General features: G+C 37.0%; 1 protein-coding gene across 1 annotated transcript in view; it reads right to left on the bottom strand.

Annotated features, from left to right (window-relative positions):
• LOC149555493 (putative kinase-like protein TMKL1) overlaps positions 1-23,624 on the bottom strand; it is a 269,901-nt gene that overhangs the window by 45,404 nt on the left and 200,873 nt on the right. The gene's annotated exons all lie outside the window — the stretch shown is intronic.

The following is a 23,624-nucleotide window of genomic DNA, read 5'->3' as shown; positions in this document are numbered from 1 at the left end:
TTTGGGCAACAAGACAGTGGTAGAGGAATGTCAGCTTTTCATGCACTTATTAAAGATGCAAAAGATGAGACCTATGCTTTCCAAATTGAAGATTTATGTCAATAAAAAGTTGGAAAGAAATGCCATTATCGTGAATAATCTTTTCAGTGCTCTCAATAGCATTGGGAAAAATAGTAGAGAGAAGGATAATAGAGCTACTCAAAGGGTCATTACAACCTCTTTGGTAAGTCATCATTTGAGAAAGGGTAGATATATGAGACAAACTTGTATTGATTTGAATCTAAATTGTACTACTTTGAGAAGAGCACTTAGTCGACGAGAGAAAATTGATTATCCTCTTCAAAATGAAACATGGGCATTTGGTGGGAGACTTCCACATTTTGATAAGAAGCTATGCGACGATGTGAAGGAAGAAATTACACAATTTTGGCACTCTAACTCACGAGTATCACCCAATGCTAAAGACGTCTTAAAGTTGAGAATTGGCATCAGAGACCGCACGCCACATCCTAAACACCATTTAGAGGTAAGTCAAACTATGTTGTTCAAACAATTTAGAGAGAGTCATCCAAGTCTTCATATATCACAAAGGGCTTTTGAATCTTTGAAGCCATTTTATTGTGTGCCACTCAAAATTTGAAATACATGTTGCAAATATCATGTTGAGTTTTCTATGCACCATGAACTATTACGCTCCATCCGTTCTACTTTGCATAGTAAAAAAATGTTGGAGGATTGTGGGGCTAGTGGGTTTCCAAAATCATCAAGAGACTTGCTAAATCAACTCTTATGTCATAGAGTTGATGGTTGTTCCTTTTATAGAAATGCTTGCTTAAATGAGAAGTGTTCAGAATGTGGTGGCTTATCCAAGTTTGACACATGTTTCCATGAGGGGTGCGAACAAGATCTTGGAAAGACAATACTGAAAAAAAGGGTATATGAAACGGTGAAATACACATTGAAGAGTGGGAGTGAGAGCTCTAGATGTGAATTGGTTGGAAAAGATATCAGTGTGGCTAATTTTATTTTAGATTTCAAGGCAAATTTTTTTACAAGTATGCAGGACATAGTCACAGGTCTCAGTGGTTGGATCAACAATTTAGAACATGTAAAGAGACTTTTCCCATTGGCACTATTATATCAGTTGTTGATTTTGCTGAGAACAACACATTGCAACCTCAAAATGAGACACAATATCAGTATTACAACTCCATTCAGATTGCAATTTTTGTTCACATAACATATAGACATGCCCCTGATAGTGCAGAAGATAATCGAAAGATTATTAGAGAGTATCATTTTTTTATGAGTGATGATAGATCTCACTCTCACGAGTTTGTGCAACATTGTTTTGAGAATTTTTTTGATTTCTTACATGAGCATGCAATTGCTATGGATAGACATATCATTTGGTTAGATAATTGTACAGGCCAATTCAAGAATGCTTGCATGTTTTATTGGTTGTGTAGGATGCACGTAGAGAGAGGGTTGCCTCATATTTGGAGTTTTTTTGAGTTCGGCCATGGAAAAGGGGAACATGATGGAGCAGAGGCATGTGTGAAGAGAGCTCTAGTTAAGGAGCAACTGAATATTTCAACAACAGAGCTTCTTGATGCTCGTCGCATTGTTGATTGGTGTAGTTTAGCATTATCATAGGGGGGACTCTTGATTCAGTGGTACGTAGGTTCTTTTGGTTCGTTGAGGAAGGGTCCATAGGTGATAGATCAGATTGTGCTAGAGTGAGAGACACATAAAAATGCATTCATTTTGGAGCTTTGATTCTAGTACATGGACCATTTGGACATGACAACTAGCTTGTTTTTGTTATACTTGTTTTCAGTGTGATTGAGATCAATATGAGTCAAGTGAGTGGGTAGACACATGGGCTCCACATTATCTTAATCCATTGTCTATCATACCCTCTATCAAAAATGATGACATGAAAAGTTCACTTAAGCATAACCATCTATTAGATCTACTTCAGCCAGGACATGTCTTTGCATTGGTTGCACCATGGGGGAATGATGAGAAATCTGATTATTGGTTAGCACGTTGTGTAAGAGGCAAACACAAACTTGCACAACCGATCACAGATGATGATGGATTAACATATCCTACTGGTTCAGTGGTTGTTGCTCGAACATGGCTGTAGACATACATGCTTAGAAGGAACGAAATTCTTACATTCGAAGACTATCAGAAGCACAAAGTAATTCTCATATATTCGCATCTTATTATAGCAACAAATGTAAAGTTATTGAAGCATCAAGGAAGACCAAAATTAAAAGAACTTTTTACTTTTGCTAATACTGATCATGAAGCCCTGTTGGAGACCCTAAAACAGAGAGAGGACCCTATTGGAATACTCGACTAGGTATATATACTTCTTATGTTATTTTCTTCATAACGATTTAATCAATTGATGATTATCTTGTTTAATACAATAAGTTACTAATTTTTTTATGATATTGGAATGTAGGTACATCATGAAGAGTTGGAGGGGGGTGGTATTGGGGAGAATTTCTAAAATTTATGATGTATTATGATGTAAAATGTGTATTTTTTTTGTATATGGTTTTTGTATTTTGGTAGGTTCTTTGTAAGGAATTATAAGAGGAAGATATTGAACTATTACAAATTTGATTTTTTCCTTATTTGACATAAAGTTGACATTATGATTATTAAAACTATTTTTATCAAACTAATGAAATAAGAAAAATCTAGAAAGTATGGATGAACAATTAGAATACTTGATTTCTTCCATTTTGCAACCAATCATATCATTTGAAAGCATAAAGAGTCATAATATTGTATAATGTTTTGAAAGACTTTCATATTGAAAAGTTGTATGAAGCGCATTTGGGATAAGCCATGAAATCCATGAAAGAAGATAGCATGTAGGATAAGCAATTAAAGCCAATAAGCAAGATAGCATATGCATAATGACATGATATGAAGTTGGATATGAAGGCTATGAGTGAATGAGAAAGTAAAATAGGGAATCTCATGGATAAGATAATGATTTTCACCAAGGCACATTTTTTATCCTCTTTTTTATTTTTTTAAAATTTTTTAAAAATAGGTCATCTATTTTCAAGTTAGATAGTGTTCCTAAAGGAAAGATAAGCTATGATAAGCCAAGACCATAGATAAGTATGATCAATGATGTTGATAGGGTGAAGGAAGTGAGATGATAGTAGGATAAGAGTTCATTCCTTGGAAGGATTATATGAGTATGGATAGTAGGTAAGTGTAGCTTTGAAAACATTGCATAAGGGTAGGTGACAAAGTGGGGAAGATCAACATTTACACACACCTTGGAGGGTTTCCGAATGATGGAGGAATCATGGAGGAAATGGATCAAGGTTTAGATGTATGAGCTGGTAGGACAATGTTAGAAGAAGATTGAGTGGAATATTTGTAAGCTTTTGAGAAAGATGTTTGGAAGAAAATGGAGTGGAAGCCTTTGGAATATTGAATGTCAACTTAGATTTATGTTCAATATTAAAGTCTTTCAAGAGAGACTTTAGAATCCATATAGCTTTAGATTTTCCTTTGGATACTTTATAATAGATTTCTTCAATAATGGGTTTAGGAACCCATATTTTCTTTGATTTCACTTTTTGAATAGTGAACCTTTGTGGTATCTTCAATATATTTTCGTTATGTCCATTCACTTGTTGATTAGATGAGACATAATGATATCTATTTTTTAATGTATTATTGTATTTCTTGTGTTGAACATCCAAATTGCTTCCAAAAGATTTGGGACTTATGGATGAATAAGGCTGATATGACTGGTTTAGATGGTTGAGTGGATGGTTATTTTCTAGGATGAATGTCTTGTTGGTCTTGAGGTACATTAGGAAAGCTAGAAGTAGAAAGTGGAGGAGAAGGATTGAAGACTTTAGATTAGATGGATAAGGAGCAAGGATAGAATTATGAAATGCAAAGGGATAGTGACTAGGGATTTCAACATCTTTAGAGTGAGTAGCATGACCAAAGTCATCAATAGACTCATGAGTACCTTTTATAGGAGAAAGACCTTTGATAGGAGTGTTTGAATCTTGAGCATATTTTTGAAGTGGACATGGAGAAGTAGAACATGAGGGGACACTTTGATCTTGACATCTTTCTTTATATAGCATAGAAAGATCACTTTTCCCATAAGTTTTAGTAAGCTTAATGGAGGTAGTGGAAATGGTATCCTCATCATATGTAGGAGGTAGGTAACACACAGGATATAGAAAGGTGAAAGTTTGGATGAGATGAAAAGGTGTTTGATCTTGATCTTTATTTATAGATTTTTCTTTTTGAGAGTCATCTTGATATGGAGCACCTTCTAAGGACAAGGGAAAATGTGAGGTGTGCATGATAGAATCTTAAAGCAATAATGCAGGATTAGCTAAAGTGGGCATAGTAATCATAGTATTGCATGAATGTTGAGGATCTTTAGTCTTAGTAGCATGGAAAAGGTTTGTAGACAAGTGAAGGTTAGCTTGATTTTCTTTTAGTTGTAGCCCTTGAGGGTATGCATGGTCTAAATGGAAAGAATTAGGTTCTTTGTTTGGTGGAGGCATTTTTGAAAGCTTTGACACTTAGGAGGTTCATTAGTGTTATAAGAAGTGAAGGTGTCAAGGAAATCATCACTTGACATAGGTTCATCAGCATGATCTTGTGACACATGATTCATTAGAGGTATCAACAATCCCATCATAAATGAGATCTTGGATTTTATGTCTCAACGCTATGGAATCTTTAGTTTTATGAAATTTTCTTCCATGGAAGTGGCAATAATGATAATTTCTCCACCATGGAGGTTTGCTTTTGGGTTCATAAGGTCTAGAGTTGTCTAGTAATGTGATGGATTCATTATCAAGAAGTGTTTGCAAGATGTTATCATGAGAATCTTCCAATGGAGTAAAAGTTCTCTCAAAAATTTCTCCATGATAATTTTGTTGTTTTTTAAGTGAATAGAATGCATCCATGACTTCATCACTATCTTGGTAAAAGATAGGTCCATAATGAAAGTTTGGCATAGGCTCAAAGGAGGTATCACTTGCTTGTTCTCTAAAGAGGTCTTTAGATCTAGAAGATGAAGATATTTGATGTCTTGGTGTAGAATATGTAGACCTTGAAGAAGATGACCCGTGTGTATGTAAAGGTCTTAAGGGAGATTAATTTAAGAATGCAATATTCTCCTCTAACCTTTTCTCAAGTTTAGAATTGATTTCTATCATGTGCTTAGAGAGATGAAGGTAAGAAAGATTATTTGTCTCTTCTAGCTCTTTGTATTGAACATATAGATCTTGAATCTCTTTAGTGGCATGGAGGATATCATGATCATCTAGATTTGGTTGAGGTTTGGTAGCACAAGGTTTGAATACCATAGTGGTAGATAGATAATAAAGCATGAACGAGACTAGAGGAAGCTAATAAGGTGACACAAGATAACTTGATGTCCAAACTAGAGAGGTAGAGTGTTCACATGTCAAAGAGAGGTAGAAATGAATGAGTGACTTGTCAAAAAAATTGTCCAAGCAGGTTACAACACTAGTGACTCAAGTCAAGAGCTACAAAAAAATCCCAAATAGCAATGTAGATAAAGAAAGAGAGATGACAAGTGAACAAATTTAAGTGTAGTCAATAGATCAAGGAAACCATTTAGTGAAAGAAATTCTTAGTATGCATATCATAAACCATGAAGTTAGAAAATACCTATAGCTCTAAGACCAAAGAGCCATTTTAAGCATGTTAAAGCTTTAGAGACATAGAAAATCAAAGTCAACTTATGAAACTCCCCTTAGCAAAAAATGCAAAAAGAATTTGCACTTGATGTTTTGACTTGGTTGAAAATGTTTGACAATAATTGATAATATTGCAAGCTTGATGTTCAAAAGCAATTTTTTTTCCAAGAAAGATAGTGACACATTGAGTAGTCTTCACACAATCAAGCAAGACACAAAGCAACCTGTCATGATACAAGTCAAAGGGGTCAACCTTTCTTGACAACTTTTCAAAATCTAACTCCTAACGGCTACAGGTCAGTGCCATTAGCTCCGAGTGGGTGGGTGAACCATAGTGACACCCTTGTTCCAACCATGGAGACCCTCTATCATCCATGGCCACCTCGTACCGAGGAGTCCCCAAGGTTCTCTAAGTGCATTTTGAGGTCAATCTTCTGAGGGTCATAACTCAGAGCTCGTGAGGGCTATCAATAAACTATCGAATGCTACAAGATGCTAATGTTGAGGCCTAAAATAACCTATCTCATTTTTGAGAGATCACATTCCATTTGGATTCAGCACAGCGATCTCGCTCGATGCCAAAACTCGTAGTGTGCCTCAGTTCATAGGTGCACCACAGCGTAACTTTGAAACCATTGATCTTGGCATCCAATCATCAGTGCCATTAGCTCCGGATGGGCGGGTGAACCCTAGTCACACCCTTGTTCTGGCCACGGAGACCATCCATCATTTGTGGCCACCCCATACCAAGGAGTCTCCAAGGTGCTCTAAGTGCATTTTGAGGTTGATCTTTCAAGGGTCATAACTTAGAGCTCGTGAGGACTATCGATGAATTGTCAAATGCTATAGGATGGTGATACTGAGGCCTAAAATAACCTATCTCATTTTTGAGAGATCACATTCCGTTTGGATTTAGCACAATGATCTTGCTCGATGCCAAAACTCACAATGTGCCTCAGTTCATAGGTGCACCACATCCTAACTTTGAAACTGCTAATCTTGGCATCGAATCATCAGTGCCATTAGCTCTGAATGGGTGGGTGAACCCTATCACACCCTTGTTTTGGCCACAGAGACCATCCATCATTTGTGGCCACCTCGTACCGAGGAGTCTCCAAGGTGCTCTAAGTGCATTTTGAGGTCGATCTTTCGAGGGTCATAACTCAGAGCTCGTGAGGGCTATCGATGAACTATCAAATGCTATAGGAAAATGATACTGAGGCCTAAAATAACCTATCTCATTTTCAAGATATCACATTCTATTTGGATTCAGCACAACAATCTTGCTCGATGCCAAAACTCGCAGTGTGCCTCAGTTCATAGGTGCACCACATCCTAACTTTGAAACTGCTGATCTTGGCATCGAATCATCAGTGCCATTAGCTCTGAATGGGTGGGTGAACCCTATCACACCCTTGTTTTGGCCACAGAGACCATCCATCATTTGCGGCCACCTCGTACCGAGGAGTCTCCAAGGTGCTCTAAGTGCATTTTGAGGTTGATCTTTCGAGGGTCATAACTCAGAGCTCGTGAGGGCTATCGATGAACTATCAAATGCTATAGGACAATGATACTGAGGCCTAAAATAACCTATCTCATTTTCAAGATATCACATTCTATTTGGATTCAGCACAACAATCTTGCTCGATGCCAAAACTTACAGTGTGCCTCAGTTCATAGGTGTGCCATAGCGTAACTTTGAAACCGCTAATCTTGGCATCGAATCGTCAGTGCTATTAGCTCTGAATGGGCGGGTGAACCCTAGTCACACCCTTGTTCTAGCCATGAAGAACATCCATCATTTGCGGCCACCCCATACCGAGGAGTCTCCAAGGTGCTCTAAGTGTATTTTGAGGTCGATCCTTCAAGGGTCATAACTCAGAGCTCGTGAGGGCTATTAATGAACCATTAGAGGAGACAAGTTTGTAAGAATGGAGTGGCTTAGTGTTTTTGCTAAAATAAGTTAGTGGGAAGGCTTAATTAGAGGGTCTTGGCCAAACTAGTGGGGTGTTTTCCCACTCTTTAATTTTAGAGATAGTTAGGTTTTGGAGGGAGATTAGGGAGCTCTACTACAACTATCCTTAGCCTAGCTTGGACCAAGGTTGGTATCTCAAACTTGCTTCTTTTCCATTTCTTTCTTTTAGCATGGTTAAGAAAATATGTAAGTGTGGAGTTTATCAATGGAGTATGCATTGCATTGCATTGTGGAGTAGGATTAATGTGAGTGCTTGAATGGTGTTCATTCCATGTAGATTAGTGTGACACCATTGTGCATCTTATTGTATTGTGTGGAGTATTGTGAGTATGAGGTTTGGATTTCGTCTTTTTCCTTGTTGTATTATGGGTGTTGATATTGTGTTGTGAAAATGTGATGTGCTCTTGAAAATTTCTTGTTTTATTTCTACTTGGTTTTGTTTTCTTGTTTTTTGCTTGAGTATTGTTATGGGCATGGGACTTACACTCACCCTTGTGGGAAGGGAAGAGAAGTCCAGGGTGAAGGGCTTAAGTTGGGTTCGAAAAATGTATTGAGAACCTTGGAGTATGGGCTCCATTGTATGCCATAACATTTCATATCTTGCTGGGGGTGATAAGGAAAGTATGGTGTAGAAAGGAAGTTTGAGGAGTTATAGCTTATGGTAGTGGGTTTGGAGGATGAAATGTGGAGGCCCCGAGAGGGCATTAAATTGTTGATTTATGATAGCCCCAAGAGGGCATGAAATTTGCTGAATTATGATAGCCCCAAGAGGGCATGAAAATTGTTTATTGCAGATATGGTTGGTATGGCAAGTCTCCATTTTACAACACACCTTCACCCTATGTTTATGGTGATGCAAGAGCATCTTGCATGGGAAAATTATTGGGAAAAAAAAAGTTTGAAAAAAAAAAATTGTGGAGGAGAGAGAAAGTGACGAAAATTAGAGGAGAAATAATAAAAAAAATAAAAAAGGGGAAAAAGGAGAAAAGAAAGAAAAAGAGGATTTCTATTTTTGAGGAGCATAGGTGGCATAATAGAAAAAAATAAAAAATAAATGGTTGGCATTCCATTTATCGAGGTGTGTGGGTAGAATTCTAGAAAGTTATGAATATTGTAGAAAGTTGTGGTAGAAGGTTACGGAAGTTGTAGAAGGTTGTGGATATTGTGTAGGTGGTATTCTAGAAGGTTGTGGATAAGTCATGAATTGGGTGGTAAGTGCCTATTTAAGCAAGGCATATGAGAATTTCTAATCAAGCTCAAGGAGAAGCTTGAGGAGTGGAAGCTCAAGGAGAAGCTCAAGAAGGTGAAAGCTTGAGAAGTGGAAGCTCGAGAAGGAGAAGCTCGAGAAGGAGAAGTTCGGGAACTAGAAGCTTTGGAAGGAAAGCTTCGAAAGGTGAAAGTTGTGGAAGGTGAAGTTTGGAAAGCTTGGAAGGCTTCAAGGTGTGAAAGGAAGGAGAAAGTGAAGAGAGATTTTTTCCTGAGTCTGTGGACAGAGCGCCAAATGTGAGGTAGTTTACAGCAGGATTATGGTGGAATTGTGAGTGTGTAGATAGAGCGTCGAATGTGAGGCAGTTTACACTTGGATCTTGGATAAAGTTGGAGAAGAGCTAGTGACTGCGGTTTAGAAAAAAAGAGGTTTCTTGGTGGCTTGCGAGCACAAGTTGAGATCTGAGAGGTTTCTACCAGAGTGTGGATTTGGACTAGCTTGGGTTTGGATTGGATCTTGAGAGATCTTGCAAAAATGTTATTATAATTGATATTGGATTTTCAAGTATAATAAAAGAGTTCTTTGGGAAGCATTTCATTTTCTTGGTCTTTATATTGTTGCATTCTTGGTTGTGAGTTGGTAAGGGTGGTGTGGCCCTTCGTCAGTATCAAAGCATACCTTCATTAGTGGTATCAAAGCTATATCTACATTAGTGGTATCAGAGCAGGAGTTCCTGAGTGTACAAGCAGATCACCAAACTATGAGGCAGTTTGTACTAGGACCTTGGTTGGGTGAAATTTATTAGAGTGGGAGTTCTTGAGCGTGTAAATAGATCGTCGAAGCTGAGGCAGTTTGCACCAGGACCTTGGGAGGACATGCAGATTGATTGATTGATGCAGAGATCGAAGACTGAACTTGTTGAGGCATGATTGTGGAGAGTTGGTGGATTGCAAATCCATTGTCCTAGACTTGTGATGTGATTCCTGATTGTTTGTGTGAGGTGGCGGGTTGTGATCTGACTTGCAAACAATTCAAGGTTGTCACAAGGAGTGTGGGAAGGATTTGTTGCAGAGGGTTTACGAAGATCTTGGGAGATGGCTCCAAGAGGATTGGACCCTAAGATGATTGCGAAAATCCATGATATAGTGGAGAGGAATTTTTCTAAGATGATTTATCGGTTGGATGCTAGATTGGCTGATCAAGCTAAGAAGGTCAAGGTGGAAGAGGATTGTTTTGCTGATCACTTTGTGGAGCCTGATGCAAAACCTGTAGAGAAACTAGAGGTTGTTGCTAAAGATATTCCTAATGTTGTTGATGTTGGGATAGATGTTGGTTTTCATGATAAATTGGTTGAGTTTGACATGGAGATTGCAGAGCACTTGGTCATGGATGATCCGGTTGTTGTTGGTGGTGACTTGTATGTTGCGGAGCATCTTGTTGTGAGCAATGAGGTTGCTAGTGTTGAGAGTTTGGCATGTGTTGATGGAAATCTACATGTGGCTGCTGATGTGGAGCTTGTTATAGCTGGTATGGATTCACTAGTTGTTGATGTGAATGGGAGTTTGGTAATGAAGCATTATGTTCAGTTTGTTCCTAGGAGTGAGTATGCTGATTGGATGGTTGAGATGTTGGTGTTTGACATATGGATGCAGATGTGGAAGATTTGCACATTGGTTTTCTTGTCCCCGTTGAGGTGGAAACCTTTGGTGAAGATGAAGATGGTTGTAGACCTTTCTTTTTGGCATCAAAGTGTGGGACACACTTTTCTATCTACCGGGGGAGTCTGATGCAGGAGCATCTTGCATGGGAAAATTATTGGGAAAAGAAAAAGTTTGAAAAAAAAATTTGTGGAGGAGAGGGAAAGTGACGAAAATTAGAGGAGAAATAATAAAAAAAATAAAAAAGGGGAAAAAGGAGAAAAGAAAGAAAAAGAGGATTTCTATTTTCGAGGAGCATAGGTGGCATAATAGAAAAAAATAAAAAATAAATGGTTGGCATTCCATTTATCGAGGTGTGTGGGTAGAATTCTAGAAAGTTATGAATATTGTAGAAAGTTGTGGTAGAAGGTTACGAAAGTTGTAGAAGGTTGTGGATATTGTGTAGGTGGTATTCTAGAAGGTTGTGGATAAGTCATGAATTGGGTGGTAAGTGCCTATTTAAGCAAGGCATATGAGCATTTCTAATCAAGCTCAAGGAGAAGCTTGAGGAGTGGAAGCTCAATGAGAAGCTCAAGAAGGTGAAATCTTGAGAAGTGGAAGCTTGAGAATAAGAAGCTCGAGAGGAGAAGTTCGGCAACTAGAAGCTTTGGAAGGAAAGCTTGGAAAGGTGAAAGTTGTGGAAGGTGAAGTTTGGAAAGCTTGGAAGGACAGAGCGCTAAATGTGAGGCAGTTTACAGCAGGATTATGGTGGAATTGTGAGTGTGTAGACAGAGCGTTGAATGTGAGGCAGTTTACACTTGGATCTTGGATAAAGTTGGAGAAGAGCTAGTGACTGCGGTTTAGAAACAAGGAGGTTTCTTGGTGGCTTGTGAGCACAAGTTGAGATCTGAGAGGTTTCTACCAGAGTGTGGATCTGGACTAGCTTGGGTTTGGATTGGATCTTGAGAGATCTTGCAAAAATTTTATTGTAATTGATATTGGATTTTCAAGTATAATAAAAGAGTTCTTTGGGAAGCATTTTATTTTCTTGGTCTTTATATTGTTGCATTCTTGGTTGTGAGTTGGTAAGGGTGGTGTGGCCCTTCGTCAGTATTAGAGCATACCTTCATTAGTGGTATCAGAGTTGTATCTACATTATATGGTTCCATCTGTGAAGCCATTGTGAAATAGCCTTGGGAGGAAATTGTTCAAGTTTGAAATGTAATGTTTATGCATTGAAAGATTGTATGTGTATCCCAGTTTGAGCCTTGTTCCCTAGCGTGGGGGTGATCTCTTTGAGGCCTATGGTTGGGTGGAAAGCACCCATGGTCCTTGTTATTTTTTTGTGTTGCATATGCAGATTTGTGTCCAAGGGAGCAATGGAAATGGCTTGGAATGATCATCTTGCAGATTAATGTTGGATGAGAAAACTTGACATTGTGCCCTCATTTGTGAAGGAGGATTCACCAGCTTGTTCATGTTCTCAACGATCATGTTGGACAATGTTCATGCTACTCATTGTCCATATCTTTCAATGTTCATGTTCCTTATGATTTTGAAAAGTCCCTTATGTTGCCCCATTGTGATGGAAGGAGATTGTATCATTGTTACCTAATGTACGTGTAGAGGAAATAATTGATAAGGTTGTATATGCATGTTTCATTTGGAGTTTATATTGTTATGAAAGCATTGATATGAGTCATAGATTTGCTTTGACATCATTGTTATCATTTGAAAATGTGAAAGAAAGTTTTCTCCTTGTGGTATTGTAAATGACTAGTTGATAATAAAAATCCATAGATGTTATGTGATACCATTGATTGTATAAATTTAAAACTTAGTAGATTGCTAACAATCATATTGTGCACTCAATAATTTGGGAGGAAAATTTTATGTTCATATCACATGCATGGATGACATTGATTTTAATTAGCAAGCTTAATGCAATTCTAAGCAAGGAAATCATCAAATTAATTTCATGATATAACAAAATGAAGTTTGTTGTAAGAGAAGACATAATAAAATCTATGAGATACATTGCTGTAGGCATGCATTTTCCTCTCTAGAAAATGTATGGTAAAGGAAAATAAATCCCTTCCTTAATATAGAGCAATAAAATATTAAAGAATATTCCCAGATTCTAGACTGTTATCCAATAAAAATAAAAATAATAATAGCGTATAGAGACCAATGAGTGTCCTAGACTAATATATTTCCTAAGTGACATAATGGTACACATTAGAATCTTGTGACCTCTAAGTCACATACAACACTCAAATAATAAATTAGTAATTGAATAAATAAAGGCATATTAGTGTGCATGTTAGAGAATATGACAAATTTAAATATTTAACTCAAAAATAAAATAAAAGCCAAGATTGATCTTGACCGCCCTTCTATAGTAGCCCCCAACATTTCCCAAGCCATCATAATGCAAAAAGTTTTCTCCACTCCCCAAGGCGTATTGTTAAATCTGACATTCATTCTGACATGTCATGTCAAAACTTTTATCCTTGAGCTTGCCTTCTTGAAAAGGGGTTTCATCCCCATTAATATACTTGGGTGCATAGGAGAAAGGGTTTATGTCACATCCTTGTCTTATGCACTAGTCATCCCCTCCTTGCAACAGTGGTCACATGTTCCCAAGCATAGGTAGTTGACTTGAAATTTCTTACAGCAGTGGTCACATGTTCCCAAGCATAGGTAGTCGACTTGAAATTAAGTGGGAGTGGGATAGCAATCCCAAGGGATTTGTACTTAGGAGAATGTCAAGTTGACATTTAATATGACTTGTTCACATTAGGATTGTTGATTGGAGGGATGGGAAGAAGATGTCCTAAGGCTTGGATTAGTCAAAATTCTACACATGACCCACGTGGGACCTTGTGGGGACCACATGTAGGAATAAATGTGGCCTTTGTAAGAGTTAGGGAATGATGAGGATTTAAGATAGATAGGAGATTCACCCTTTAGATTTGTTTTTATTTTTATCAGATAATTATTTAATCATTTCAAGTCTTGAATAGAGGATAATGACACTTAGTGTATTTGACCTTAGTTTAAGGGTAATGTTTATATCAAGGGGCTCATTTAGAAACATGTAACAATTAAACCATATGGTAATGGAAAAGCTCAATATAGGAAAATAAATTAAATGAAATAAATAAGTTTATGAGAATGCATATATAATTGAACATGATGTTTTAGATTAAGGTAAAAGCAGGTTTTGAAGGGACCCCGAAACCCTTTAACAAAAAACAGAAAGATAAAGCAATACAGTCCAACTAGGAAAAACCTGTAACAAAATGAAAAATAGTATCAAAATCAAGTTTTACAGGGACCTGAAACCACTAGAAAAGTCCAAAAATAAACTAACCCAGGTTTTACAGGGACCTAGAAGCATAGACAGTTTAAACAATAAAAAACCAGAAACCAGAACTAGAGACCCCAACCAGCGACCAAAACCAGACAGACACCAAACCAGAGAACCCACCCCAATGCCACTATTGCAGCTCCAGGATCATTTTAGTTGCTTCCTTGCCAATAGCAGCAGTCTCTTGAGTGGAAACAACATCCATAGTAGCAGCAGCTTTTATAGCACTCTTCCTCGAGCTCTGCCTAGTTCTTTTGCTCGGACCTTCAGCCGAAATGATATCTTCATTCGCCCTTTTGCCCAGGTTAGTAGCGGCTGCCCAAATACTCAAGGTGACCTGTTCCATTTTAGTGCTACTGTCCTTGATTAACATTGTGAGGTTCTACTCATAGTTATTAAGTTTGTTAGGGATGTCTCCCATTTGTCCTTCCATATGACTAAGTTTAGCATTGGTAGTATCCAGGTTATGTTGCAGAATTTCCACCTTTTTCTTCAAACCCATTATTTCATTGTAGATCCAGGAATCAACCTTGAGACTGGTGTCAGCTTTCTCCTTAGCAGAATGCAGGAAGGTAAGCATGGTGTCCCTCTACATATCGTCACAATCATCTTCAACAGTCTCGTGTGGGGGGGGCAGATATTTTCATTGAAATCCTCCATTTCTGTTTGATCCTCCTTTTGACCCTCAATGTTGTCCTCGGGATGAGCAGAGTCCTTCCTTTTTTCTTCCTCTATCCCCTTAACAGGAGAAGCAGTAATAGCCGTATGGTTCTCCTTATTCTTCTCAGCAGGATTCTCGACATTGTTATGTTCCACTTTATTACCCCACTAGAAATAACCTGGTTACCCTCATTATTAGATTTACTCTGTTCAAAATTACCTTCACTATTGTTTTCCTCTTTTCCTTTTTCATTATTATCTTTAGTCTCCAGATACTTGTCCAAATTAGAACTTAGCTCTCCAGTTTCAGTATCATCCTCATCCTCAGGTTTCCAATTCTCACAGCTTTTTGAATTCTCAGTCTTAGGCTCCTCATCCTCAAGAACTTGAGAGGTAGAGGGTTTCAAATTCAGGGCATTTTCTTTACCTTTAACAGAGTCACCCTTCTTACTCTTAATGGGCTCTTTCTTCTTGTCCTTAGAGGGAGTAGAGGCAATGTGCTTATTTTTACAATATCCCTTAATAAGAAGGATCATACCTTCATGAAAAATGGGTCTGGAATCCTTTTTCTTATGGGCTTCTAAACTATTAAGTAAAGAAAACCACAAAAAGAAGGGGAAAGAAATTCTATCTTTATATCTGAAATGATTTAAAAAAACAAAATGACATTTATGAACTCTTTTATTTCTTCCGTCAAGTATGAAATACTCACGGATGCAGTAGAGAACATCCCTCCAAATCTCCTTTATCTGGTACGCATCAAAGAAATCACCATTCTTTTCTAGAAGCTTCTCCTCTTCTTCCGTTTTTGAAAACTTTTTGTAGGCAGCATTTGAAATACTAGTTTTCTTAGTGAATTTTATGCCCACCGTAGGAAGCCCCGTGATCTCAGCAATAAACTCCTCCGTGAGTTTCACAGTCACACCATGGAGAGTGACTTTGTCATTGAACCAATTCTTAAAGAAAGCCATAGTGATGTGTGGCTTAAAACCATTGAGTCGCTCCATGTAACAAGTCACATTTCCTTTCTATAGAATTTTGCAAACATCCTTGCAAGCCTTCCATGCTTCACAGTTTTTTGGTTCTTGTTTGCACGGTTCTCCCCCCATCAGCAGAGAATAATAAACACATTCAAACCAGAAAAACTAGATGCAAAGAAAGAGAGGGTTAGAAAGAAATCTATTTTTCTTCCCACTAAAAGAAACACCTTTGTTCGGAGAAACGTGCGAACACCATGTCACATTCATTTGAGTGTACTTCATAGGGGAAGAAAATTTGGCAATAATTTTATCACTCCACAAAATCATTAACTTTCCAATCTTATCAAATCTTACCCACCTTCACATGAATAGCTTTATAATGAGTAATTTATTTGAGATCAACTTGATTAGTTAATTCATCGGTCCATCTCATCATTTTCCCCATTAGGACAACATAGTTGGCAATCCAATCAACAGCACCGTTGGCCTCCCGAAAGGTATGAGATATGACAATTTTTTCAAATTTTTGAATAAGGTATTTAATCTCCTTGATAGTGGCCTCTATCGACCATGAGATAGCACTTTTATTATTAAGGATATTAATAATATTTAAAGAGTCACCTTCCAACCATAATTTTGGACATCCCAAATCCATTGCAATTTTCATAGTATAAAGGGTTGCCATAGCTTCAACAATGTGACTATTAGTTTGACCTATAGGGATAGCAATAGCATCTTTAACTATTCCCATATGATCTCTCAACTCACCTCCACAACCCGCACTCCCCGAGTTTCCCTTAGCAGCACCATCAAAGTTTCCTTTTATCCAACCATTCAGAGGGGAACTCCAGGTGACATTCAATCTTGGGTTGTCAGTTTGAATCTTAGGGTTTTCAGGAAACATAGGATTATCAATAGGAAAGGTTTGATCAAAAAAATTTAGAGATCTGAAATTCTCCTTACAAGCTCTAATAATATTCTGACCAATCACCCATCCAGGAACCTCTCTATTTCTAAAAATTCTATTATTCCTTTCTTTCCAAATACCCCAGCAGAGATGAGGAAAATTAATTTTCCATAGAAATTGAACGTCAGAATTCTTGGACGGGCATTTCCAGCTTTTAAAAGAAGATTCCACATTGTTATGATGAACCCAAGTCAAGTTCCAATACCTTAGGATCTCAGTCCAAACCATCTGGGAATAAGAGCAATTCAGAAATAGGTGGTTTCTATCTTCAAAACCATTCTTACATAAAATACACCTATTCACCAAATTTATACCTCTTTTCTGCAAGTTATCAAGGGTCAGAATTTTATTTTGAAGCAGGACCCAAAAGAAGAAATTAATTTTAGGAATGAGACCCTTAATCCAAGCCTGAGACCATAAAGGATGATTTTCCTTCTCCTTAGAGGAAAAGAGAGAAGAAACCTTGTATTACTCACTAGGATCAGCATACCAAATAATCTCATCCTCAAAAGAAGGGTGGAGAGAAACAACATTGAGAGATAATTGGATGTGATAGAAACTTTGATCAATGTCCTTCAAGTTAACCCAGGAATCATTCTGCCAATAATGACTAACAAGAGTCCCATATCTCTGCTTACATAAGTCAACTTGATTCAGATCTTGAACATCTTCAATCAGGGGATGATCCTTAAGCCAAACATCTTCCCAAAAACTCACCCTAGACCCATTGCCAATTTTCCAAGAGCACCCTTCTCCAAGTATTTTCTTAGTACCCTGCACAGCTCCCCAAATTAAGGAGGGATGAATAACATCAGTAGAGGAGAAGAAATTAGGAAGAGAAACATAATTAGAGAGTTACTTATTTTTCCAAATGGTACTCCATTCTTTCTTCTCATGGAACACACACCATCCTTGTTTAGCTAGAAGAGCTTGATTCATGCTTCTGATTTTTCGGATACCCAGACCACCTTCCCTGACTGGTTTACAAACATGATCCCAGGCAATTAAAGGTATTCTCTTTTTTCCTTTGAACCAGTCCATAAAAAATCCCTTTGAATTTTATCAATAGCCTCAACAAATTTAGTGGGGATTTTGAAAAGGCTTAAGGCAAAAGTTGGTATACTTTGGAGAGAAGCTCTAAGAAGAATTAATTTACCAGCCCGACTTAAAAGGTTCTGTTTCCAACCTGCTAACTTCTTGCTGAATTTGTTAATGAGGTCTTCCCAGAAGGAATTCAGAACCTTCAATCCTAAAGGAAGACCCAGATAGGAAGAAGGGAGAGAACCAATTGAACAACCAAGAATTTTGGCAATTTTATGTTGTCTAAGAATGGGGGTATTGAGATTTAAAAAAACACTTTTATTCCAGTTAACCAGTTGACCAGAAGCTAAGGAAAAAAGATTTAAAGCTTGCTTCAAATTTCTAGCTTCCTTGACTTTGCATTTCCCCATAAAGATGGTATCATCAACAAATTGGCCATGATGTTAAGTACGGAGGGTTTAATTAAATTAGTGTTAAGACTGCAGATTAGGATAGTTGGATGTACATATAATAGGGTTAATATGAAGTAAGTTGTCAAGATGATGGGATTGGAGAATCAAGGATAAGGATGGATGGTGGATTAAAATAATAATTCAAATCTAGTTTTATCTAGTCAATAAAGCACATTGATAGATAAGAGTTACTAGGTAGAATTGAATGCATGACAAACGTGTGAAGATGTTGGATTTAATGTCAAGTGAATTTTATATTTGGCTTGAGGGAATGTTAGTTAGATAATGAATGTTGTGGATTCAATTGAAGATATTAGTAGAATATCAAAGTTGATAGAATATATATACCAATTTGAAAATTTAGTGTAGGAATAAAGTATTAGTTTAAAGCTAGTATGTAATAAGGGTCAATAGGCATGTCATTAGAGGTAGCTCGTCAACTCATGTACCCTATTTATAATTAATGATAATATGATTCATGTACACCATATTTTACTATGTTAGTTGCATGAAATGATGAATACAAATATGTCAGAACGACAAGGTATGTTATAAACAAACCTTATTTATACACTTGCACCTAATCCTTGCATAAACAATTCATCTAACAAATTCAAATTGACACACTCAATACGATGGTGTAGTAGGATGTGTTTAAATACAAATCATGAATTATTATTGAGTTAAGTACTTTGAATTGGCCCTTAGACTTACTAAGAGTTCCTCATTTTATGTGCTTACTAATTCGTACTATGAAACTACTTTGAATCTTAACATGCTTTGATAATAATAATATTGATAGTGAGAAAGTGAGCTTATGGTGAATAATTAGATGTAATAATGTAAAAAGTAAATGTAATAGTATAGTAAATATAGTAATTAAAATAGTAAATGTAAAAGCATGGCAATGTAGCTAGATTAGTTAGTAGTTGATGAGCTAGATAGTTAGTAATTGTCTTTTGTTAGAGTGAGTTTAATTTATGTATTGAAATAGTAATTTTTGTGTTTAGGAAACTAAAGTGAGTGCTAGTTTGGTGAGGAATCAATGTTGATAGAATGCATAAGGATGACTAAATAGAGTAAAGAGGGAGAAAATGACTCAGTATTGGTCCAATCTTCGAGAGGACCTGTAACCAGTAAGATATGGATGCAAGCACATGATACATGTTTGGCACATAAAACAAATTGTTTATTCCATAAGTTGTGTAACTAATGTGTTGAATGATGGATACTATCAATGCAAGTGGCCCCTCTCCATCATGTAGACTTCGAAGCTACCTTTGGGGCATATCTTTTCTAATTTCCAATGGTTAGATCCAATATAGTGTGGTAGATAAGTGCACATTTTCTTATTTGACTAAGGGTGCTCATGTGATGAGTACTAAATCTAAATTCTCTAGATACGTGTGTTTAATCGATTAAGATATACTACACTTCCACACCATATAGTAATTGCCACATTAATATATATTGTAATGATTAATGAATGTGTGTACATTGGTAATGAGGATAATAAGTAATTCTGATCTCCTTCCCTTACATGCTAGAATCACGACCTAGTCCATATGATACAACCGACAGACCCTAATAGAATATTAGTATCAAAGGCTTGTTAGGATATGAATTACCTCACTAATTTATGAGTGTTGTATCTTGAACTTGCTCGTTTGACTCATGATGCTAACTTGAGCTAAACTGTCATCCAATCTATTTGAAAACCACCTGTGACTAAAATGTTACAACCGGATGACACTATCCACACGAGTCTTGAACTCCTATTCAATGATAACCTTGTTTTAAAATATGTAATTTCTTATGCGACTTCATAAGCTACAAAAATAATAATTTTTTTTAATGTTTTTACTAGTAAAATTTAGGGCATAACACATGATCCACAATAAATTGAACAATACTAGATACTAAATTAATATGTATACAATTGTGCACATAAATGACAAAAATATATATCAAAATACATGTATCCATAGATAAAATTTTACACAAATATATATCAAAGATCATGTATCCATAGACAAAGTTTTCAAATATATATTAAAATACATAGATCCATATACAAAATGTGGCTGATCATGCCATCATAATATGTGTATAATATCAATGTTTCAGTATACAATGTGGCATATGCCATCTCAAAATGTCTCATGATGCATCCTACGAAAACTATACTATCCTAGGGTGCTGGTGGATGATCAAAATGTAGCCTCTTCACTGCACTAGGTGGATCAGATGCCTCCTACATAAACAAAAAAGGAAAACCTAAAGTTAGACTACTAAATTTATATGATTCTACATATCTAACATTGAATTACTCAAATGGATAGTGATTTTTTCCATAATGGAGATTAATACTATCAAAATTTCATAATAAATACCTCTCTCGTCAACCTCTTGCGCTGGTCAGGAGTCCTCTCGTATGCCCTTGGCAATGCTGGTACCTCTCTAATTGTGGGTTGTATATGTTCAAATACATTTGTCAGATGAATCTACAATTTAAACTATAACATTATAATTCATAGCATGCTAAATTTATAACATATTTAATCATGAATTCAAACTACACCTTACTATTGTAGGCTCCATCTCAGGAGTGAGTGGCCACATCATCAAATCTACATAACTGTCCCGTTGGACCTGATGTGCACTAGGAGTCTCCTATGAGATACAAAATAGTAGTTGTTAATATCACGAAAATTAGTTTTGAATTTATTTATGAAGATAAGTGATGCCGGAGCATCCCATGCTCATTAGGGGAACATTGAAGATCCAAGGCATTACAGAGCTCATGGAGCATCTCTTGAAGTCAATTGGGCAATCCTTGCACCAATTATGGCTCATGGAAGCATACAAAGTTATAATGTTGGACTCATATGTGAAAAAAAGTTGTAATTGGGCATGAGATAGGATTTTAGGATTTTATATGGTAGATGAGTGATTTGATAGGTTCATGTAGGTTTTCATGATCATATCTTGTCATTAGACAAGTCAAAATGTTCAATAAGCCCATTAAAAGCATAGTTTAATAGTTAGACATTTGAATAGTAACGGTTATCTATTTTTTGGAGGGAAACTCCATAATTTAAATTTTATGAAGAGTTAAAACATGAAACCGATTGGAGATGGTTGAGGGGGTTACTAACCATCCCTTGAAACTTATAAATTGTGATTGTATAGCCTAGAGGGTCAGATTTGTACGGACTGTCTCAGAAAATAGAATGAAAGTACTTGGTTTTCAAGAGCAACTTGAAGAATCCTTTGTTTTGTAAGTTATTTTTGATATTGGAATGAGTGGTAATATCATCTTAGATATGTAAATTCATGGTGAATGCTGAAGGAGAAGTTCTAGAATTGAGTTTTGGGGTTTGAACAAGCAGGCCCTGGTTTTTAAGCCATTTTAAGGAGGGTTTTGAAGTTTCGGTGTTTAGGAGTGTGACCAAGACCTATAATCTTGAAAATCCTTTGATTTAGATCATTAATAGAGACTATGAAAAAGGATTAAGTCATATTTCAAGTTTGAAGGGTACTTGCCTTGTAAAAGTGGTCTAATTAGGCTTAATTTTGAGACAAACTGCCATGTTTCGTACAATCTTTCCAAAGGAGTGATATCTAATTTATAAAACTTGAAAAAGGGTATCTGAAAAGCTAGTTTATTTTCTTGTTGTTTTGGAAAGTTTGGGAGAAAAATCAAGAAAATAGGGTCTGCTGATCGAAAGAAGAGAATAGCCTAGTAAAGGGCAAAACTGGTCTCTTTTGTATCTATTGAAGATTTGTGGGTTTGGAAACCTTAGAAACATATTGGTTGAAGTTTTTTAAGGTGTGTAGAGGTGGAGGGAACACTTGGTGAGTGTAAATCCAAGTTTGGAGTCTTTGGTGGCATTGTGTGCATTTGGGAACACCATTGAAACATAGGGGTTGGGTCCATATTGTGCTTGAATTTGCAAGTTTGTGGCTAGATCCTCCATCCTCTGCATCAAATGGTATCATAGCATCAACAAGGTCTTTTGGGAGTAGATAAGTTGTAGGTTTCTTCATCATAGGAGTCTTTGTCATCCTTAGTGTGTTGGTCCCTTTGTTGAAGCCTTGCAGTGTCTAATTCCTCCTTATGTGTCCCAAAGTTGAAAGGTACGTAAGTGGTGTCTAGATATTTCTTGGTGAGGAAAGAAAGAGAATCAGTGAGTTGGCCCTTGGGAAGGAAGAAAACTTGTTGTGAAAATGCCTCCTAAAAATCAAACGGCTAGAGAACTTGAAGAATTCAGAGAAGAGTTGGCAAGAGAGAAAAGAGAGAGGAGAGAACTTGAAGCATCTAGAGTGAGGGAAGAAAGATAGATGAGAAGAGAGAGGCTGAAGCTTATTGCAAGGATAGAATCCTTAGAAAAGGAGAGGCAAGAACCTAGACAAGAAGAGGTTAGAGGAAGAAATCATGGAGAGAACCATGAAGAAGAAGAGGTTGGTAATGCAAGACAAGAGCATGAGACAACAGATGATCCTAAAGAAAGGAAATTTATGAGAATCATTAAGGCAGTATAAGGTAATGGTGGGAAGAACCATATTGATTTTCCAATATACCAGGGTAAAATGGATAGTGAAGAAGTGCTAGGGTGGATAGAGGCCCTTGAGAACTACTTTGATCTTGAAGACATAGAGGCAGATAAGAAGGTAAAAGTAGCAAAAGCAAGTCTGAGAGGAACAACACTCACTTTGTGGACTAGTGTTTAGAATGAGAGAGAGGAAAGGTGGTGCAGGGCACCTAACCTATGTGGCAGGGGGGAACAAGTATCTATGTTGCCGGACACCTCGCCACTCCATGAAAGCGAGGATTCAAGTAGATTAGGAAGTTGGAATAAAGGTTTGGTCCATATTTTACAAGTTAGTCTATGTTTTGTAATAAAGGAACATGTAAGGCCCATGAGCATTTTGTTGTGGTTATAAACCAAGTGACTCCGTGGGACCAAAAGGCCTTAGAATAGGGTATTTAGAGTCTAAATAGTATTAGCAAAAAGTGGTTTTTTTTTTGTTTTATGGTTGGGAATGCCTATATGGTTGTTCCAATGGTCATGTAGACCTTTATATATGTCATATGTGATCTCAGTTGAAAGGGGGAGATCAGAGTGTGCGGTGGTTTGGAGAAAAAACAATAAAAACTTCAATTTTTTGGAAATTTACTAGTAATCGCTTGGATGTTAAACTGGTACAGATCTGTACAAAACTTTTATGATTCTTAAGTGTATGAAATCATTTCAAGGGTGAGTTAGGAAACTTTTGGTTTTGGTTTGACTCAAAAAGGAGTTGGGGTTTAAAAGTTATCTACATTTTAGTAGAAGGTGATCTAAAAAGCCTTGTTTCCTAGACCCTTCCACAAATGCATCCCTAACTTGCATTCCCACTGGTGGCACCCTCTAAAACTGAGGGATATTCAAGCTAGGAGACTAGGAAATGTAATGCCAAAGATTGGAGGCCTAGAGAGAAGGGCAACTATTTTTCCAAGTCGGCCTAGGTCAAGCAAGCCCATGTGCTTGACCAGTTTTTGCAAGGTAATTGGTGACATTCATGGTTGTAGGCACTTATGA

Source organism: Cupressus sempervirens, chromosome 5, assembly GCF_028749045.1.
Source record: "Cupressus sempervirens isolate cs-2001-9-10 chromosome 5, ASM2874904v1, whole genome shotgun sequence".
Lineage (NCBI taxonomy): Eukaryota > Viridiplantae > Streptophyta > Pinopsida > Cupressales > Cupressaceae > Cupressus > Cupressus sempervirens.
This window is presented reverse-complemented; position numbering and strand designations above follow the sequence as displayed.